Source organism: Sander vitreus, chromosome 19, assembly GCF_031162955.1.
Source record: "Sander vitreus isolate 19-12246 chromosome 19, sanVit1, whole genome shotgun sequence".
Taxonomy (NCBI): domain Eukaryota; kingdom Metazoa; phylum Chordata; class Actinopteri; order Perciformes; family Percidae; genus Sander; species Sander vitreus.
Genome location: NC_135873.1, coordinates 5,801,793 through 5,820,677, shown reverse-complemented (window position 1 = coordinate 5,820,677; position 18,885 = coordinate 5,801,793). Strand labels below are relative to the sequence as shown.

Genomic DNA, 18,885 nt, shown 5'->3' with positions numbered 1-18,885 from the left:
GTGTTGACAGTCAGCAGGTAGGGCAGAGATATGCACGCAGAGAGGTCAGCTGAGTTCAGCGGCAATGGCAGCTCACTATAGTGCAGAAAAAACCCAAAAGAGGCTGAACATGGCCAAATATGTGCAAACTGTCTGGATGCTTACAAAGATCTCTTTATAGTAGTCCCAGCAGCTAGTAATGCTGCAGTCTCGTATCTTTCCAGTTACACACACATCTATTATGGAAGTAATTAAAAAGTTCTTGGAAATGCAGATTATCTTATCTTTGAATAAACCATTTTAAACCAAGAGCTTAAACCAAGCATTGTCCAATCTGTAAAATAGCCCCACATTTTGTTTCATTTTTGTTGTTCTTAACCATTTTCTAATAGATTTTCCAAACCCTGGATATCTCATTTGAAACGAAACCCTTCAATCCAGGGTCACTAGTTTCCTCCAACAACTCTCCAAGCATCCTGTTCCCATCTGTATTCACTGTAGCAGCCATAGACTTGGCAGTGTAAAACCAGACTATATCCTTCAACTACTTTCTTTATTCTTCCTAATCTTCTTCAGATATTTTTTTAGGAGATGATTAGTATTTATCCCTTCAGGAACCACTATGAGTACAACCCAAATTTAGGAAAACCCAAGTTCAGGTTTCACATCCATCACATTGCCACAGAAAGTCCTGGTGTTGATCTGTTAAGGGGAACCATTCACAAGACAAGCAGGTCTGATTAGGTTTCACACAATACCAACTAATTTCTACAAATTTAGTCTTTGGGTGGTGGATAAAATGCAGTTTGGAGAACACACACACATACAGTACTGTATACTATACAGTACATTCATTGTCGTGCGTGAGTAAGTGTTGAACAAACTGATGCATGTGTGATAGATCCTGAAGGAGCTGGCAGCCTTTGGTGGCTTTGAATGGATTTGTTGGAAAGGGTGCATCCATATGTATGTTGTCTGTGTTTCTAGAAAATTTGGACAGCTTGAAAAGTATTGCTGTTTGTCTACTGTAAAATTAGTTTTGGTTTAGTAATTCTAGACTTTGCTGAACGGTTGTAAATGATTGCAGTTATTGCTGATAAAAGTATTTGGCTTCTGCAAAAGCTGCTGAGTTTGTAGTCAGTCTTTTCGACTGCTGTTTGAATCACACTGTCTCAATTTCACTCTCTGTTTTCCTCAGAACCAGGTGATCTGTCCATCTGTCTCACTTCTTTCTGTTTGCAAATTTGTCACCGCTTCTCCCGCTGCATCATGCCTCATTTTCCTGCCTTGAGGGTATGTACAGTATTTGCTGGTTTGGATGTTGTGGAGAGTTATCCACTTGGCCTTGTGCTAAAGCTGCTGCGGTCAAATAACTGGGCTTTGCTCCGGCCAAAACCAGCGACTCCAGTCAGAGAAAGAATTAAAAAATAAAAATGAGGTGATTGAGGCCAGTGGAAACAACAGTGAGATTGTGTGTGTGTCCGCTCAAGACTGATCCCACTTTGTTTCTCCTGATTCTGATATTTAAAGTCAGGGCTTTGTCCAAGTACTTATCCAATACTGATATAGTTTCTGTATTCCCCACAAATGATTGGATCAACCTTATGTAAGGTACTGTTGCTCGAGGCCATAACTACTGTTACTAATGAATGTTGTATTACCAATAAGTGTGCGCGTGCGTAGGATAAAAACTTTTGAACATCGAAGTGTTAATATTCATTGTGCCCGTCTTTGCATGTATATCTGAACCAGTCAAACAACTGATTATTTGTATGCTTTTAGATGGAAAACCCACTAAGATCCCTCACTTATCAGAATCACTCTGACATTTTTGTGTCTTCACTGTATGTGAAAAATGGGATTTATGCTTTTAATGACATTAGCGACTGTTTCACACAAAATATTCTTTCTAGAGGTGTTTCTCATTCTTTTTCTCCAATGTTCTCCTGGTACATGCATCAGCAGTCAGATACTTTACCAGAGGGGAAATTACCGCACACCGCTTTGTCTTTCAACCCAGGCCCAAAAGAAATTTCTCTCTTGCTACTTTCAGCACTTAAGTCCCAATTATCCTCTGCACCTTTTTTCACTCCTTTTAAAGAAATGGGGACTTGGAATGAGCTCAGCACAGGAGACTGGAGAGGGCAATCTTTACACTTCCCGGCTCTGTAAAACACAGATGTCAGTAAATCCCCTCGACGGACAAAAATGTAATTTTAGACCTTTCCGCATCGGCCTTGTGCATCCGTCACTGTGTCATTTTCTACGTGTTACACCTACAGTTAATTGTTCCCCTGAGATGAGGTTTTTAGTTTAATGACTGCAGAGAGGAGGAGTGTAAGTCGTGTCATAAAAATCAGATCTACAAAGTGGGGAGTCTCCAGGAGCTGCTGCTAGCTTATAAGGGCGGATTTCACCACTTCAGCCCAACGTTGGGCAAACATGAATCACACACTCACTCTCTCATGCATGCATGTATCCTTCTGTGCACAGAAAATGATCCTACTCTGCAGATTAAGTTTAATTTTATTAACTTTTAAAAGGTAATGCTTGGTTGATTTTTTTTGTCCTGTCAACGTCACTTTCAGTCAACACAGAAGCTGCAGTAGTGGTTGCTACCTACCGGACTCTGCATAGCGTGTTTAAATTATGTAAATGTATCGAATTTGCATTTCAATTTATGCAACATTACAATTTAAAAAAATAAAAAATTGGTGTCACTGTTGGATGCAAAAACTAAATATCTACAGCTTTACACTCTTTAGTCAGTCAGATGCACAAACCCACACACACACACATGCTTGTGAACACGCACTTCCCTACACACATCATGCTCACATTCTTCACATCACACTCTGTTCTTTCCACTGAGCGTGCATTCACACAAACGCGCACACACCTATAGACAGATTCACTCTTACTTAAAATACTGCTCAGCGATTGATAGGTGCTGCTGACACTGGCCTTATGGATCTTTGTGTGTGTGTGTATGAGAGCGTTAAATGAAAGGCGAGGGGGTGGGGTGTTGGAATGGAGAGGTACAGAGTGAAATTTGCGATTCAGAAAGGAGTGGTGAGGAGGCTTTGAAGAATAATACCCTGTCAGCAGGGTCAGGGAAGCGTCTGCAATGACAGCCACTGACAGCAGCTTTAGTGGCCTGCGTTTAAATGCCATATTAACGATGAATATCGTTAGAAAACAGTGGTCTCTTGATGTCACTGGAAAAACCGTGTTTCCAGTAGGGCTGTAGAAACCATGGTTCTTTTAAAAGTAGGTTGTCTGGTACATATTTTTTGATTGAAACTTTCTGTGTATTAAATAGAGCACGACTTATGCTGGGTTTTGTTCCTCAGCAGATGGAGTTACCCAGTTGTTATGGAAATGTAGATGTTTACATTTTTGTGAGCTCTTTAAGTTCATGTTCTTGTCCATGTTAACTCAAAAGTGAAGGTTGAAAGTTGATTATTGACCATGGAAACAGTAGTTGATGAAACAATCTCACCACAAAGTCCATTTAGTAGCAGTTCCAGAGCTTTTGAATGTGTCACACTATCACACTGGGTTGCTCTCTTTGCTCAGTTGTTATGGAGATGCTGATGTTAATTTCTTTTATTTCTGAGCTCTTTAAGGTTCACATATTTGGCAAAAAAACAAAAAATTGTGTGATACAATTAAAAGCTGCAGAATAGCTACTGAATGGACCTTGTGCTGAAATTGTTGTCAACTGCTGTTTCCATGCCATTACCACAGCTCCTGACTGACCACTACAACCCCCACTGCAGCTCTGGACAATAAACCGGACACTGATTACTCTGATTAGACTGATCACATGAAGTGGCGTATGTATGACACGCCAATTCGTATGCCATTATTGGTGCGTTATCAAGACGCATACTCGTTTTTTTTGCGTGTTTATCAATGAAAACGAAAATCCACATACAGAGTTTGTTCGGGGTGGAGGATGGGTAAAACACAGGGCTTTCACCCAGGAGAGCGGGGATCGTGTCCCGTGTGTGATGTTTCCTTTCCACGTTTGTTGTTTTCCTAAACCCAAGCGTTTCTTCTTTTCCTAAACCCAACCCGCGTGTGACGTTCCTAAACCCAACCGTAGCCTCGCGATAATGCGTAGCCTCGCGATAACAGGCCACGTGGCACTTTCTAAAGCCACATGGCGTGTTATCGCGAGGCTAGGTATGTTAACGCTGTGACGTTGCAGACTGCCGTCCGCTGTATAGAGCGTAGACATACACGCGGATATCTCAAAATGCGTACAGATAACACAAAGTGGTGTGTATGTTTACGCAAAGTCATGATATCACGTTGCAGAGATTACTTTTCCTTTCTTCCATTGACCCCTCCACCAGGTGTTTGTAATGCTAGCTCCCTCTGCAGGCATGGACCTGTACTACAGGGTTCCGCTAGCTCCCCCTATTGGCCTCGTCTGTCACCACTCTCACCGGACACTTTACCAATACAGGCCATTGTTAGGGGCAGGGCCCACTGCCCAGACACTTTATAAAGGCAGCATATGCACTAGGAACCTCCGCCGGCTGCCTCGTGCTGCTGCTGCCTGCTCTTCTGCTGTTCCAATCAAAATGAGTTTGATAAATGCACACTCTATACCGAATAAGGCTCACATTTTAAATGACTTATTTAAAAGGGAACATCTGGGTTTTTATTTCTGACTGAAACCTGGCAAAGGAGCATGGAGTTTATCATTTAAAGGAATTGTGTCCCACAGACTTTCTTGGGACTCCACAGCTATTGGGTCACGGTGGTGGTCTCGCTGTGGTCTGGAAAAATCTATTACTTTGTCAGTTGGTGAGCACAGAATCCTATTCTACCTTTGAACTACAACTGACTAAAGTTGGTTGGCTAAAGCCATTTTATTGTGTTTTAATCTACCGACCTTCTGGTCCAGCTGGCCAGTTTTTATCAGATATCACTGACTTCCTGACCTCTATTATTAAGTTGAACAAAGTGTTATTAGTTGGTGATTTTAACTTGCACATCAGTTTCGCTGCCAACTGTGTAGAAGTAATAGTAGTAATTTATTAATATTACGGAATCCTTCAATTTCAAGCAGCATGTTTTCGGCTCCAATTACACAGGTGGTCAAACCTTGGACCTTGTTTTTTCTCTGGGGTTAGCTATCAGGGGTGCACGATTCAGAAAATATTGCGATTGTGGCCGGTTTGGCTCAGTGGGTAGAGCAGGCGCACATATATTTAGAGGTTTATGCCTCGACACAAAGGTCCAGGGTTCAAATCTGACCTGTGACGATTTCCTGCATGTCTTCCCCCTCTCTCCCCTTTCTCACCTGTCCTGTCCATTAATGGTCGGAAAAGCCCAAAAAAAAGAGAAAATGTCACGATTCAATATTGATTTTTAGGCTCAAGATTCGATTCAAAATCGATTTTCGATTCAAAAACGATTCTCGGTTAAAAAAAACGATTCACAGTATGTTTATGTAGTTATTTTTCCCGTGTGATTGCAGTAGACATACAATAAAAAAAATGGGTAGAGTTTGACTCGCGATTCGAATATGAATCGATTTTTTTGCACACCCCTATTAGATATTGGTCAGATCCATTGTGAGGACCTACTGTATTTTCTTTAATCTCTCTGTAAATGTTGACCTTCTATGTCCTAAAAGAACACTACTATTTTTTTTAATACACTGGTGAAGGATGCTTAGTATCACCGCCACTCTCCGCATTACAATGTTTCTCCACAGATGATTTCAATCAGTTCCTTACCTTCTTTGTTGATAAGGTGACTGCTATTTAGGGGTGTTACGATTCACCAAGTACTCGATTCGATTACATTTTTGATTCTAAGGTCACGGTTCAATTCTCAATTTTTACTTTTTTTTTTTAGACTACACTTTTATGCAATATAATATCTAACCTTTGTTCGCAATGTACCACATTACATTCTCAAATTTAAAACATTTATTAACAACATAATGTAACAATAACATATCTTCAGTCAATTGGAAACTTGACAACTTTTCAATAAAGTAAAAAGAAAAAAAAAAGTTTACCGACAATCCTGAGGGAAGACGCATCGCAGCACACAGAGTTTGGTGTTTGAAGCCCCCAACGTCGTCTTCCAGGCAGCACTGCCTGGAAAGCACTAGGATTAGGCAATGGTTATGGTTGAAGACGACGGTCGCAGCGCTGCCTTGAAGGCTTAGTTGGGGGCTTAAAACACCATCAAGCCAGCACAGCAGCTGAGCAGACCGATAGCAAAGAGGGTGACTCGGCAGTCCGCTAACTTGTTGCTCTCTGATATAACCAATATAAGCTGCTCTGTTTAGGCTACAAAACATGCATGCAGGCTGAAATTCAACCATGCGGTTTTGTTGGGATAAAGCTATAAGCAGAAGGAATATCCGCTAGCTGCTAGGCTAATGTGCAATGGTAAACACACAGCATATGGTACACGCACATAGTAGAGCTTGCAAACTGTGGCTTTTTTGTCGACAACGCAAACATTGTCAACATAACTCACTAGAAATCCCAAATACTTCCACGCTTTCACACACTTCAGTGAAAGAGGAGGGAGCTCAAGTTCTGTCGATGGGTCTCCTGCATCTGCAGTTGCCATGCTATCTTTTGACTGGCTCTAGCTAAGTTACAGGAGGTTCGCAGCACTTCAACACGCGTGTTTTTTTCTCCTTGACAAGCCGACCGGACGTGACATGAGGGCGCAGCAGTATCGACGATTCCATTTTTTTATTCCAAATTCAAGATTCTGACTTAATTTCATTCATGTTCGATTTTAAATCGATATTAAATATGTCTTCATATTTTCAGCCCTTGAAATTACTTCAGTTTTACAGCCTGAAAATCCCATTATCTGGGAAGCAATATTTGGACATTAATAATGAAAAGTATTATTCATAGACAGCCCAAACTTTGTAGGGTGGCGTATTGACAAACGTGTCAATATGATTGAACCATTACAGGTTTGTACAGCATGCCCTAGATTTGGAAAAAAAAGTGTGAAAAGACTGACATTAAGGGTAGCATAAACTTTGAGCAAAATCTAAGAGGGTGCAGCAACTGTTTTCCTGGATTTTGTCTGATTTGACACAGAATGACCCAGCTGCATGTCATCTGGCTCAAATCCTCCCACTCAGTGTTCAGTTCTTACATTGACTCAGGCAGGTTAGATAGCAAGCAAAGTCTATTTAGACAGTGATACATTTAAAAAATAAAACTTGTGTTTTGCTTAAATATCTGATCCTTCTGCTATTACGAAACACAATGTTGGTTGTTTATAGCATTATCTCTTTTAATGTGATAAAACCACTAAATAATAATTTTGACTATGTATTGGTATGTAATTCATGTGATGTAAGGTGCTGGAAAAAGCTTTAAAATGGACCTTGAAAGTGCTTGAAAACCTTGACCTTAGAAAAGGTGTACGAACCCTGGCATTACTAACAGCCAATCCAGTCTGCTCAAAGCGTCTTTTTCACAAATAGGTTGCACGTAAGGGGAAAAAAAGTATCTTCCGCTTAAGGGGCCCTATCTTGCACCGTGTGCAGCACGGTGCAAAGCCCGACGCAAATGTCAATTTCCCGTAGCGCCCGCGACTAGGATTTGCGTGTGTTTGACAGGGTGGGGGGTGTGGCATCACGATGGTGGCTCTCCATCGTGATGGCTGGCCAACAACCCTAGCCCTGCTGTCTCAGCGACTTGTAAACTCCTCATTGTTGACTACTTTAAGCATGCTACTATCCAGCCCATATTAAATATAACCAGCCTAGGTACTGCCTTGCCCTATAACTACAGGCCCATATTTAAGCTTCCCTATTTTGTCTGAAATTTTAGAGAAAGTTGTGGCAACCCAACTGACTGCTGTGTTGGAGAGACACAATTCTTATAAGTTTCAATCAGGGTTTCGGCTCTGGGGCCCTAGCTATTCTTGTATTTGCTGCCCTTGGGATAAATCATAAACCGATACAATATTGCTTACAAGTTATATGCAGATGATATTCAACTACATTTTTCATTTAAACCCAGTGAGGCCACCAGTTTGTCTAGGCTTATTGACTGTCAACGCTATGAGAGACTGGTTAGCAGTAAATTCCTTACAGCTCAATACTGATAAGATGGAGGTTCTGATTGTTGCTCCAGAAAAGATCGTCCCCACAATCATACAATGTATTAGGCCTCTTTCCTCTGCTGTCCGCTCAAACCTACGCAATTTAGGGGTGATGTTTGTTTGACTCACATTTAAAGCAGCTAACCCAATCGGAGAAATATTAGCAAATTGAGATCTGTAGTTTCAACTGCTGAACTTTCTTTATCTCTTCCCGCATTGATTACTGCAACTCACTATTCTCTGCAGTCAGTATGTCTGCCCTTGATCGCCTTCAATACATTTAAAATGCTGCCGCAAGGCTACTTACTGTACAAGGTCATCTAGATCGTCTCGCATCACCCCTGTACTCAAGACCCTGCACTGGCTACCTGTCAAATATATAATTTCATTTAAGATTCTCACATTAACATGAGAGCATTGCATGGTCAGTCACCTGCATATGTGGCTGACCTACTGGAACCTTATTTGACAGCACGCCCTCTAAGGTCCAATATTTCAAATTTGCTAACTGTTCCTCGCTCCCGGCTTCAGACCCGTGGTGACCGAGCCTTCCGAGTCGATAGCACCAAGACTTTGGAACGTTCTACCTGCTCTAATATGATCTGCTGTCTCTGATGACTCTTTTACAAATCAGTTAAATACCTAATTTTTTAAACAGGCGTTTGGTTGACCTGTCTGCTCTTTAAGTTTTTTTTTTTATGTATTACTTTGTGATTTTAATTTTGCACTGTGTTTTAATATGTATCATATTGTATGTTTTATGTAAAGCACTTTGTGATTTTTATCTGTGCAAAGCGTTATATATATTTTACTTACTTTGTCAAGGATAAACTTTCAATCTCAACATAAACATTTTTGATGAGGTTTGTTGAAATTGGTTTTAAATATTTGCTACCACATATGTACTTAGCGGGACATTTTACATTTGAAAATTAAACTTGTCAGTCCTCTCTGGTGGACACACTAGGTATTACAAGCTTTGGCATTTCTTTGCTGCAATATTCATCAGCTAAAGTGGGTTTATAACAGCCATGCCGATATATCGGTTGGCCTCTAATATTGAATGACGAACATGCATTTACAATAAAGGAATTAACTGCGTTTGATGAGTGCACACTTGAACTTTTCATCTTGTTGCTACAAATCAATCACATACCTCTGAAGTGCTGCTCTGTGCTCACAAAACAGGATTAAGTCCACAGCTTTGTGATTAAGGACACAAATCACACAAAATCTTTAAGCATAAGGATTTACTTTGGCATTTTGAGATTAGGATTTACCAAAAGCGTCATACATTGGCACCTTAAGAAACCAAAACTATTTCAAAGAGCCAGTGGTGGCTAACTAAATAACATGTTTTTATGGGCTAAGGCGTGTAGGTCTATTAGTAAACCACTTGCTATGTTGAGGTTAGTGTTTGAGAGTGCCAGATTCCATTGGGTTGTTTTCTTTGGTGAGTGAGTGTGTACGTGTTTGTCTGACTGTCTGGACATCTCTGCTTGACAATAATTAGGTAATTGGTACATGTATGTAAACCCACAAATATGCCTACATCCTGTTGTCTTTGTTTGTATGCTTTTTATGTGATTTGTTTCACATTCTCCAGGTCTGATTGTGCAAGATTTTAGTTTCTGGATCTATTAGTTGTGTTTTCAACCTGAGTAAGACACCGTGTTCCAAGTAGTTATCCAAATTCAACTTCAGTTCATGTTTGAAATGCCGTGTTTTGGCAAGAAAGCCATCCCCCCAAGACCTGATACGGATCACCCAACTGAGAACACAAAAGCATACAAATATAATCTGTTTCAATTCAGCGTTGCCAAACACTAAATGCAGGTGTTTCCCAGCAACAGCATATTTGTATTGATATTTCAGTTTTCTTGGAGAAGTAGAAGTATGTGCAACATCATCGTATGTTCCACATTTCTCTTGATTTATGGTGAGGTTTAGAGCTTTTGTAAAAATCCATGGCAACTGAAGCCGAGTCTGTACGTACGATGTTGTGAGGTCTAATACAACTTATCAACGAGTCTACCAATGAGGGTCAAGTCCAGAACAAACATTAATTTGAAACCGCTCCAATAATATGTACTACAAACATTGACGTCTCTTCAATTCCCCGCTCTATTAGAGGAAATCTCCACCTGCAGCTGGTGCCAAGACAAATAAACCCCTCAGGAGAAGAAAGAAGGGGAGGACAGAAAGAGGAACATGAGGAAGAATTGCAACTACAGCAACAACAGTCAACATAACAATGGAAAATGCTGCATCTGTCTCCACAGTGTGGTTGAACTACGTATGTCTGGACGAGATGGGATACATTTTCATGGATGCTTTAAGGCAGCGACAGTCCCCAAATCATTCCCTGCGTATAAGCACTTTCAACACGCCAGTCTGGAGTCAAGAAAAGCATTGCGCTTCACCACACTGTTGCCTTTGTTTATTTCAAAATCAAAGCTCGGCCTTAGAGATGATGCTGTGGTTGCTCTGCGCTTGGGTAGTGAGGTAATGATCTCATGAATGTCACAAATATTACTTAACTCGTGGGATTTCTTCCACTCTTTAAACGTAATTCTGTAAAAAAAAAAAAAACTGATTTTTATGTCACGTGGATAATTTCCAACACAGCCACGATACAGTTTAGTGGCAGGGGAATTTCCAGCTGTCTAAAATATCAATGTTAGAGAGGCAGAGTTTCTTTACCATCAGCAGCCTCAATAGAAACTCACCTCCTACTTGCTGCTGCTCAGAGGCATCTCAGATAACATCCAAAAATGACGACCTAAAGAAGAACAGAATATTAATCACACCACTAAATCACAGAATAACTTCTGGACATTGCAAATTGATGATGCTTAAGAATTTAATGGATGGATTTTTTCCTTAAAAAACTAGGCAAAAATAATTTGTAGCTGGTGGAATCTGCTGTATTCTCCTGTACTCCTGCAGCAAAAGGAGCTACTGATGTAAGTCCTAACAGTTTATTGAAACTGATACATGTGTAACAAATTAAGCGCACTGGTTTTTATCCTATTAAAAACATGAATGCAGCACAAAAACATCATGATGAAATTAGTCAGTAACCAAACCATGCACTCAGTGATGTAAATGTAACCTATTGTGCAAACTATGTGATTGTACATCCAGTTGTAGAGCATTCAACATATCAAAAATAAAACAGATGAGGTCAGAAATCCAACGGTAAGACCTCCATAAAAAAGACAAGCAGATATACGTAACGCTGATACTTTATACCTTTCATATTTATATACAGGCATACTGAGAGAAACAAAACATACCATTTACATATTGAAAATGTCAAACACATGCCGTGAACATTTTAAAAATAAATATAATGAATATAAATAACCCAAGATACATGAGGCAGATTGCCAAGCCAGTCTGACCCCCACCATCGTCCAACTGGCACTCAGACCGTAACTGCAGTTGTTATTCTTCCTCCCACTCAATCAAACCAGCTTTCCTCGTCCAATTACCCAGAATGCCGTGTCCGATTGGAACACGGTCAGTGCCTAAAATGTTTCTCTCGGCGCTTCGTTCCGCCAGCACAACACTGGAGACCAGTGGGGGGATAATTGAATGAGTTTCTCATTTGCCAGCCAAGATAGCCTTTCCCTTTGGCATCACATTGTGGAATTAGGTTCTCTCTCTCTCCTGTGTCTCTCCTCCTCTCATTGTTCCTAGTTGAGTTTGATGAATGGTGTGACAGAAATCGTCAAGCTAACACACACAGCTGTCCTGCCTACCGTGTCTGGCAATTAACTGACACTGTCCGCACTCTCTTCTCCAACACTTTGGATGCCATTGCACTTCTCAGTCAAACTGGGCTCAGTTTGGGCCTGCTTAGAAATCCACATTACACATGGAGACTTAAGTGAAGACTTTTAAATCATTAGGTAGTGGTGAGTAAGTCACTGGTTGCCATATTGGGAGCATTTTCCTGTAATGGCTCTCTTGTTCTAGGAATAGTTTTCCATCCCTAAAATTTTGCCAACTATACCCCAGACAGGTTAACAATTATCCAAAAACATCTTCTGTGGTTTTGGTAACCTCCAGTTTAAGCACAATGATTGATGAGCTATCATCTCCTAAAATATTGTGCAGCTTTTAGTGTCTACTCCTTCTAAAGAGCAGATACAAACTTTCTCTGGGATGGGACACCATGTGGGGTTGATTGATGTGCAGATGGCAGTGCAGGAGATGTCTAAAGGTGTGGTCGGTCAAACGTCGGCAGAAAAGGCAGTTGGGCTGATCAAGTCTCCCCAAAAAAGTACGTCTCCATAGCAGCAGGCGGCACTAATCTGTATTATCGCCCAAAAGTGAAAACCGGCAGCTGATTGGACGATCGCGTCACATGGGTCTTGTTTCTCCGGAAATTCTAAGATGGACTGTCGTGGAGGCTTGTTCAGAATACGATCTCATATTGTACTAAAATAGTTCACCGAAACGTGTTTCTGAAAACATTTTAAGCGAGAAATAGGCCGTGCAGTTGCTGAATCTGTCTTCATTTCAGATCAACAAAGGTCAGTTTAAAAGATTTTCGTCAGATTTTGAGAGACTCGCTCATTCAGCTCCCCGTTTCCGGGTTAGCACTCTACCAATCAGATGGGTCATTTGAGTCCGACTGCCGGCAGTGCCCGTCCCGCCGATTATACATGTCAAATCGGCCAAAATGAAGGCTGACGTCCCTCGGACGGATGACGGCCAAACACACCGAACAGACTCGAGTCACTGACCTCGCCAGACTGTCCAACGGCCGATTATCGGTTCTGTGTGTCCACACCTTAAGACTTATACATTGATGTTTGATATATAATAGTACATGCATCTAGTATAAATGCTCGCACATCCCACACATGCTTAAATTGTGCATACTTTACTGCAGACCATCTCCCAAAGCACACATTCACACAACCACAACAAACAATTCTTTGTTTTTATTATTCTGTCAAGTTATTATAGCTTCTTGTGATAGTGCAGTTGGGAGCATAGGCTGCTTTAACAAACATCTTACTTTTTAACACAAAGAACTACAGGTTTGATTTTTCAGCATTACCTCTGAGGGCAATACTTTTTGGCAGCCAATCTAAAATTGTGGGTGTTAAATTCACCAGCATGAGAGCGTTTTGAAACTTGTGTTACCAAGTAACGACAACACACTTTGCCAAAAAAAAAAAAGATGACCTGACATTTATGAGATGGACTGTCTACTGTATGTGTGGCAAATTTCAAGTCTCTACAAGTTAATTTATGTACCACACTGTTATGAACTGTAACTGACAGGCTGAGTGGTAGGAAATCAATCTAAAACCTTTATTTAGGAACTTTACTTCAGTAAATTTTTTGTGTAAAGTTTACATACTAAGCCACATGTATGGCCCTGAACATCCTGGGTGGCCCTTATGGAAACCAATCTTCTTACCCTTACAGTGTCAGTCTCATGGCTACCCACTGAGCAAAACAAGAGCAGGGAAAGTTTTGTGAAATAAAGTTAGTGAAATAGAGACGATGTGGCATGAAGTGTGGAACAAATGGAATAAAAGCTTGAAGGCAAATGTTTAGAAATTAAACATGTTCAAGAAAAAACATATGCCTTATATGTGCTCTCAAGTCAAAACATTTCAGGATTGATTTGCTTTAAACCGCAGTTAAAAGTTAAAACATTTTTGAATCAGAAGCCTCTTACTAGATAATGAAAAATGTGCTTTTCCTTTGAAACATGAAGTACAGGAGGAACAAAAACAAGATGTTTGTGGGGGAAAAAGATTGTGGCATATCACTGACTCGCACAGGAAACAAATGATCTTCTGCAAGTGACCTAGTTTATCTCAAATATCCAAAGTATGTGTCCCTGAGATGTTGTCCAATAATACCAAAGTTGAGTCTAGTGTCTGAAATTGTGCATATGTGTGTTCATGTTGTTCTTTTGAGGCCCTGCAGAGCTGTTGTTGTTATTCTTACCACCCAAGCAAAGAGCAGATAGACTGTCAAAACAAGCACTCTCACTTCCGACAGGGAGACAGCTTTCCGAACGGATGCAATGGGTTGCGTTTTTTTCATCTGCTTTGGAATGCTTGCAAATACAGTTTATGGAAGGTAGATGTCAAGGAAGTGAAAAACCGTGTAATAATTACAGCAGAGCCTGGGATGGGATAGACAATATTTAATAAACTTGACAACATTGAAAATGCATATACAACCAAATGCTGATACAGGATGATTCATTGCTCAGTTAAATGCATATAAAATGAGCACCAAATGTTTATATGGACTGCCTAGTATTAGAGATTTTAGATTTGAGAGATAGGTATAACAAATGTATAGGACTCTAATTTTTTCAACCCAGGACACATAAACTGCAACACCTGCACAATCAAATACAATTCCCCCACTAGAAATTGGCTACTATCAGTGTGAAAGTTGTTGTATTCTGTTTTCTTTTTTATTGAGCCTGACATTCTGTATTCATTGTTAAGGAAGACGTTTTTTGCTGTTGCATTGCATAATACTGTAAAGTGTTCTCGTTACTCTGTTTTCATATAAATTAGTAGATGCTGTGCACCGCTCAATGGTGTTTTAAGCCCCTAACGTCTCCTTCCAGGCAGCACTGTGACCGTTGACTTCAAGGCACCCAACCCTAACCCTAACCATAACCATAACCATTGCCTAATCCTAGTGCTTTAAGTGCTAGCAGCTCTGCCTGGAAGGAGACGTTGGGGGCTTAAAACACCGATAAACCTGTGCACCTCAGCGAACCGTTAATTTCATTGATCTTTGATCCATACGTCCCTGTGAATAAAATACGAGATCATGTATTGCAGGTGCACAGTTCTTCCAGTGTGTTTAAATAGTGAACTAAAGTTAAAAAAAGTATACATTTATACATTTTACTCATATCCTAATGTTGACTTTTTATGTCTTTCCATCCATTTTTTACTGCTTTGTTCAATGGTGTACCCGCTGTTGCAACTGGAGAAAGGTCTGTTCAGACTGTTCAGATCAAAGTCACAGGAGGGGCTGATGGGAGGCCAGCAGTGCAGTGGAGATGGGGGGGGGGAGGAGGGTAATTTACCATTCAGAATAGCTGCCATGCATATATAAGCCTTTGATTAACAGCTGGGGTACCTTGGCACCACTGTTAGCCCCTCAAGGTGTGGAAAGGTTTCCAAGTCTCTTCTGCCAAATGCAATGAGGTGGCTGCTTTTGAAGTTCTAATCATACAAGCATCTGTTTGGAGATGGAGTCCATCAAAATAAGGATCCAGATTCCATCTTTTCATCAGTGGACTGATGGTTTTATTTATATGGTTTATTTATATCGTTGGTTCATCTTTAGATTGGAAAATAAGTATGAGAAAGGTATCACGGATATGGCTTGTTTTAATAGCCAGGTCAATTTTGTAAAAATAACCAGACAAAAGTTGAGTATTTGTACTTTGAATGTCAACCTTTAAAGTTTTTGCATCTCCCAACAACATTCATAGTTGTTATTTTGTTAATGGAAATTAAACCTAACTACTGTAGATTAAATAGGGGATTTGAAAGGAACCCGATAATAATATTCAATACTTGATTCTGATCAGCCCCAACCATAATGGCACTGTAACAAAACAGCGTGTTGGTCTACTGAGATGGGGACTCGAGTCTGAGCACTGCACACTCACATATCAAAAAATGCATTGCTGATGGCGACACCAAATCCTCCCAAAGTTGTGCCTTTTCTCATTAGTTTTGCTTTCAATAACTTGGTAAACAGTGGCAGTAAGCGAACAGCTACATGCAAAGTGTGTGGCACCAAGATAAATGATGCCGGATCAACAACGTCAGACTTCATCAGGCATCTCAAAACGCACCTAAATAGGTCAGTCACTCACACACTAATGTGAAAGATACGTTACATTTAGCATATATCGTCACAGGTAACAAGCTAACCATCGCAAAGTGTTGTGCTAATGCTGGGAACAGGCAAATTGTATCTTATAGTTAGTGGTTGCTGAGGCTAAGAAATCCATGGCGCACAGGAGGTGGGACGCACGGATCCATCTCCCCAGGAACAAACGTTGTGTCGGGTGGGCAAACTCATGTGATGCGTAATTGATCCCGTGGATGATTTGTAGGCTATTAAGTGAACAAGATGTACCCGGTCCACACTGGGCCGTCTTGACTGTCTTAATTCTGTACATATTTCTGTTACTGTAGTCCTAGTCACTATTTCATTATTTAATCCATGCGGCAGCATCCGTGCGCACTGTCACCTGCTGTGGAGATGCTGGCCTCACTAACCTCTCCTCCTCTGAGTCGGGTCTCCCTCGCGCTGGACTCAGCTTCACTGAGCCTACTAACACTTAGAAAATAAATGGCATTACATCAGTGAGTTCATACTGCTTATTGTGCGTAATTTGGACTGACACTGAGATGCATGTTCTGTAACTGGTGTGGTGCTGCCACTTTTCTCTTGATTTCCACTTTGACATTAGACATTTTTTTGAGTGAAAGAGACATTACATTTAGCATATATAATCACAGGTAACAAGCTAACCATCACAAAGTGTGCTAATGCTGGGAACATGCAAATTGTATCTTTATAGTTGTATCCATGTGATGTGACAGACTTAGGTTAATATTTCACCAGGTCAGAGGTCTAGAGGGATGTGTTAAGTAGACCCCATAAAGTTATCCTACAACTGATTTTGATACTGGACTGTATGGATGGTAGCTACACAACATGTTTTGAATTCATTAGATTTAACAATACAGTGTTAGGGACAGATCAGATGGCCAGAGACTTGAGACTTGACTTGAACTTGCCCCTCAAAGACTTGAGACTTGACTTGGACTTGCAACAAATTACTTCAACATCAGCAGAACATCTCTGCTGTGTGTATAGTTAACTGTGTGAATATGATTCTACTGTATGAAACGAAACAGTCACCAGCTTTACATATAGACAATCATCTCCACCACTCTCTCTGTCTCTCTTGCTTCTTGCCAAAGTTTGAGGCATATTAGATTGGAGATAGATTCGCTGCTCTTACCACTAATCCGTCCAGGCCTGTTGGTCCCTGTGCTATCACCGCTGCTTTGACAGATATCAACGGCTCCAAACCAGACACAGTTGAACGCTCCCATGGCTGCCAAGTGTGTAATTGAAGAAAATGCATGGGATGTACAGCATAGAGAGGCCTCTAGCTGACAGCTGTTCAAGGTGTTCTAAGATGCATGTACGGAATGAGATGAGTAGCTTAAAAAAAAAAAGTGACACTTTATTCATTTCTTTTCACTGCATATGACCCATGCTATTTATTTAGATAATCTCGAGTCTTAACATCAGATCAGAGTGGAATGCATATCAGCGTCTTTCAAGTTACGTTCAAGAGTTTTCAGGAATAATAATACTGCTCGTGCAAGTTATTTTTAGCGATGACATAGTTCATCATGAGTAATCAAAATGCTCTCACTCATTGTTTTATGCATATTATTACTTGGTTTAAGGCAGATTAACATTTTAAGAATTTATGCACGATAATAAGAGACTTGCCTTGCCATTATTTTTACAGCATGTTGGCTAAGTCTGACAAGTTAACCTTTTGAAGCTGAAATTCACTTTTTCCATCTCTTTCTTTATCCCTTTGTTATTACAGGGTGCCGTAATGATCAGATGAAATATGTTTTCCTAATCGAAAACAGGTGGAATTTTGATAATTCATTATCAACCAGTCAGAAGCTTCTTTTCTTCACTTATTGTACACATGTACACGCAAACAGAATGTGTTTAGCGTTCCTGTTGTCACCGTAAGCCGCCTGTGTGATTGTCTGTATCACAATTGTTTTGCTTTGTGTACTGTATGCCTCAAACAATAAGGTGCATGCAGAGAGTTACACTACATGGCAGCCCCTTCCCACACACTGGCTCCTGTGGTTGCCTTTATGTTAATACTCTGACCTAAAGTATGCAGAGGCGAATCGGGAGGGTGTTATTAGTGGGTATGCATGCGTATGCTCCGTTTGGTAGCATCTCCGCAGTCGCTAACACCAGCCACTGACTCATGGCTAAGGCAGAAACCGCTGTGGCCTAAGTGCACTTTAAGCTGACGCCTAATAAAAGACCTAAAAACACCCTGAAACACTCACATGTGCAATATCAACACAAAAAGGATACATCTAGGCATACCAGCAAGTGTGCACACCAATTTATTCACTGTTATTCTGTTCTGGCGTGAAAAGACCTGTTAACACATAGACACAAATATCACTGTGCTGACAGTTGGCAGGAGCCACAGAGGACCAGGGAGGGCTCCTTGCTCCTTAATGCGGCAGCCCGATGGTGTGCACTGACAGCTGGGAGTGGCCGTAGCAAACCTCCTGGGGCTGGGAACCGGAGCAGCAGGCAGCCTGGAGCTTTGAGGATCAGAGAAACCCTCTCTTCTATTCTTTCTCCATCCTCCTTTTACTCCCTCGCTTCACAGGCTCTGTAATTACGCCGCTTCTGCCAGAGCTGCTTGAAGTTTAGCCAATTAGACAATAAAGACCAGAGCTTTCTCTCCTGCTCTGTTTCCCTCCCTGGTCACACCCTTGCGTGTCTCCTCTCGCTTTACCTCTCGTATTTTACAGTCTGTCATGTGTAGCTATTTCGTCCTGTTTGGACTCAGAATACTGAAAAATCATCCACCTCCTATGCACATGCTTTGTTTCCCTCTCATTCTCCAATTCTTTTTGATATACTCCTGACCTTTTTAGCTTGCAGTAAGTAAGCAGATATCTGTTCTTC

The 18,885-nt window shown here is 40.8% G+C and overlaps 1 protein-coding gene across 1 annotated transcript in view; it reads left to right on the top strand.

The window, feature by feature from the left end:
* svep1 (sushi, von Willebrand factor type A, EGF and pentraxin domain containing 1) overlaps positions 1–18,885 on the top strand; it is a 101,139-nt gene that overhangs the window by 11,739 nt on the left and 70,515 nt on the right. The gene's annotated exons all lie outside the window — the stretch shown is intronic.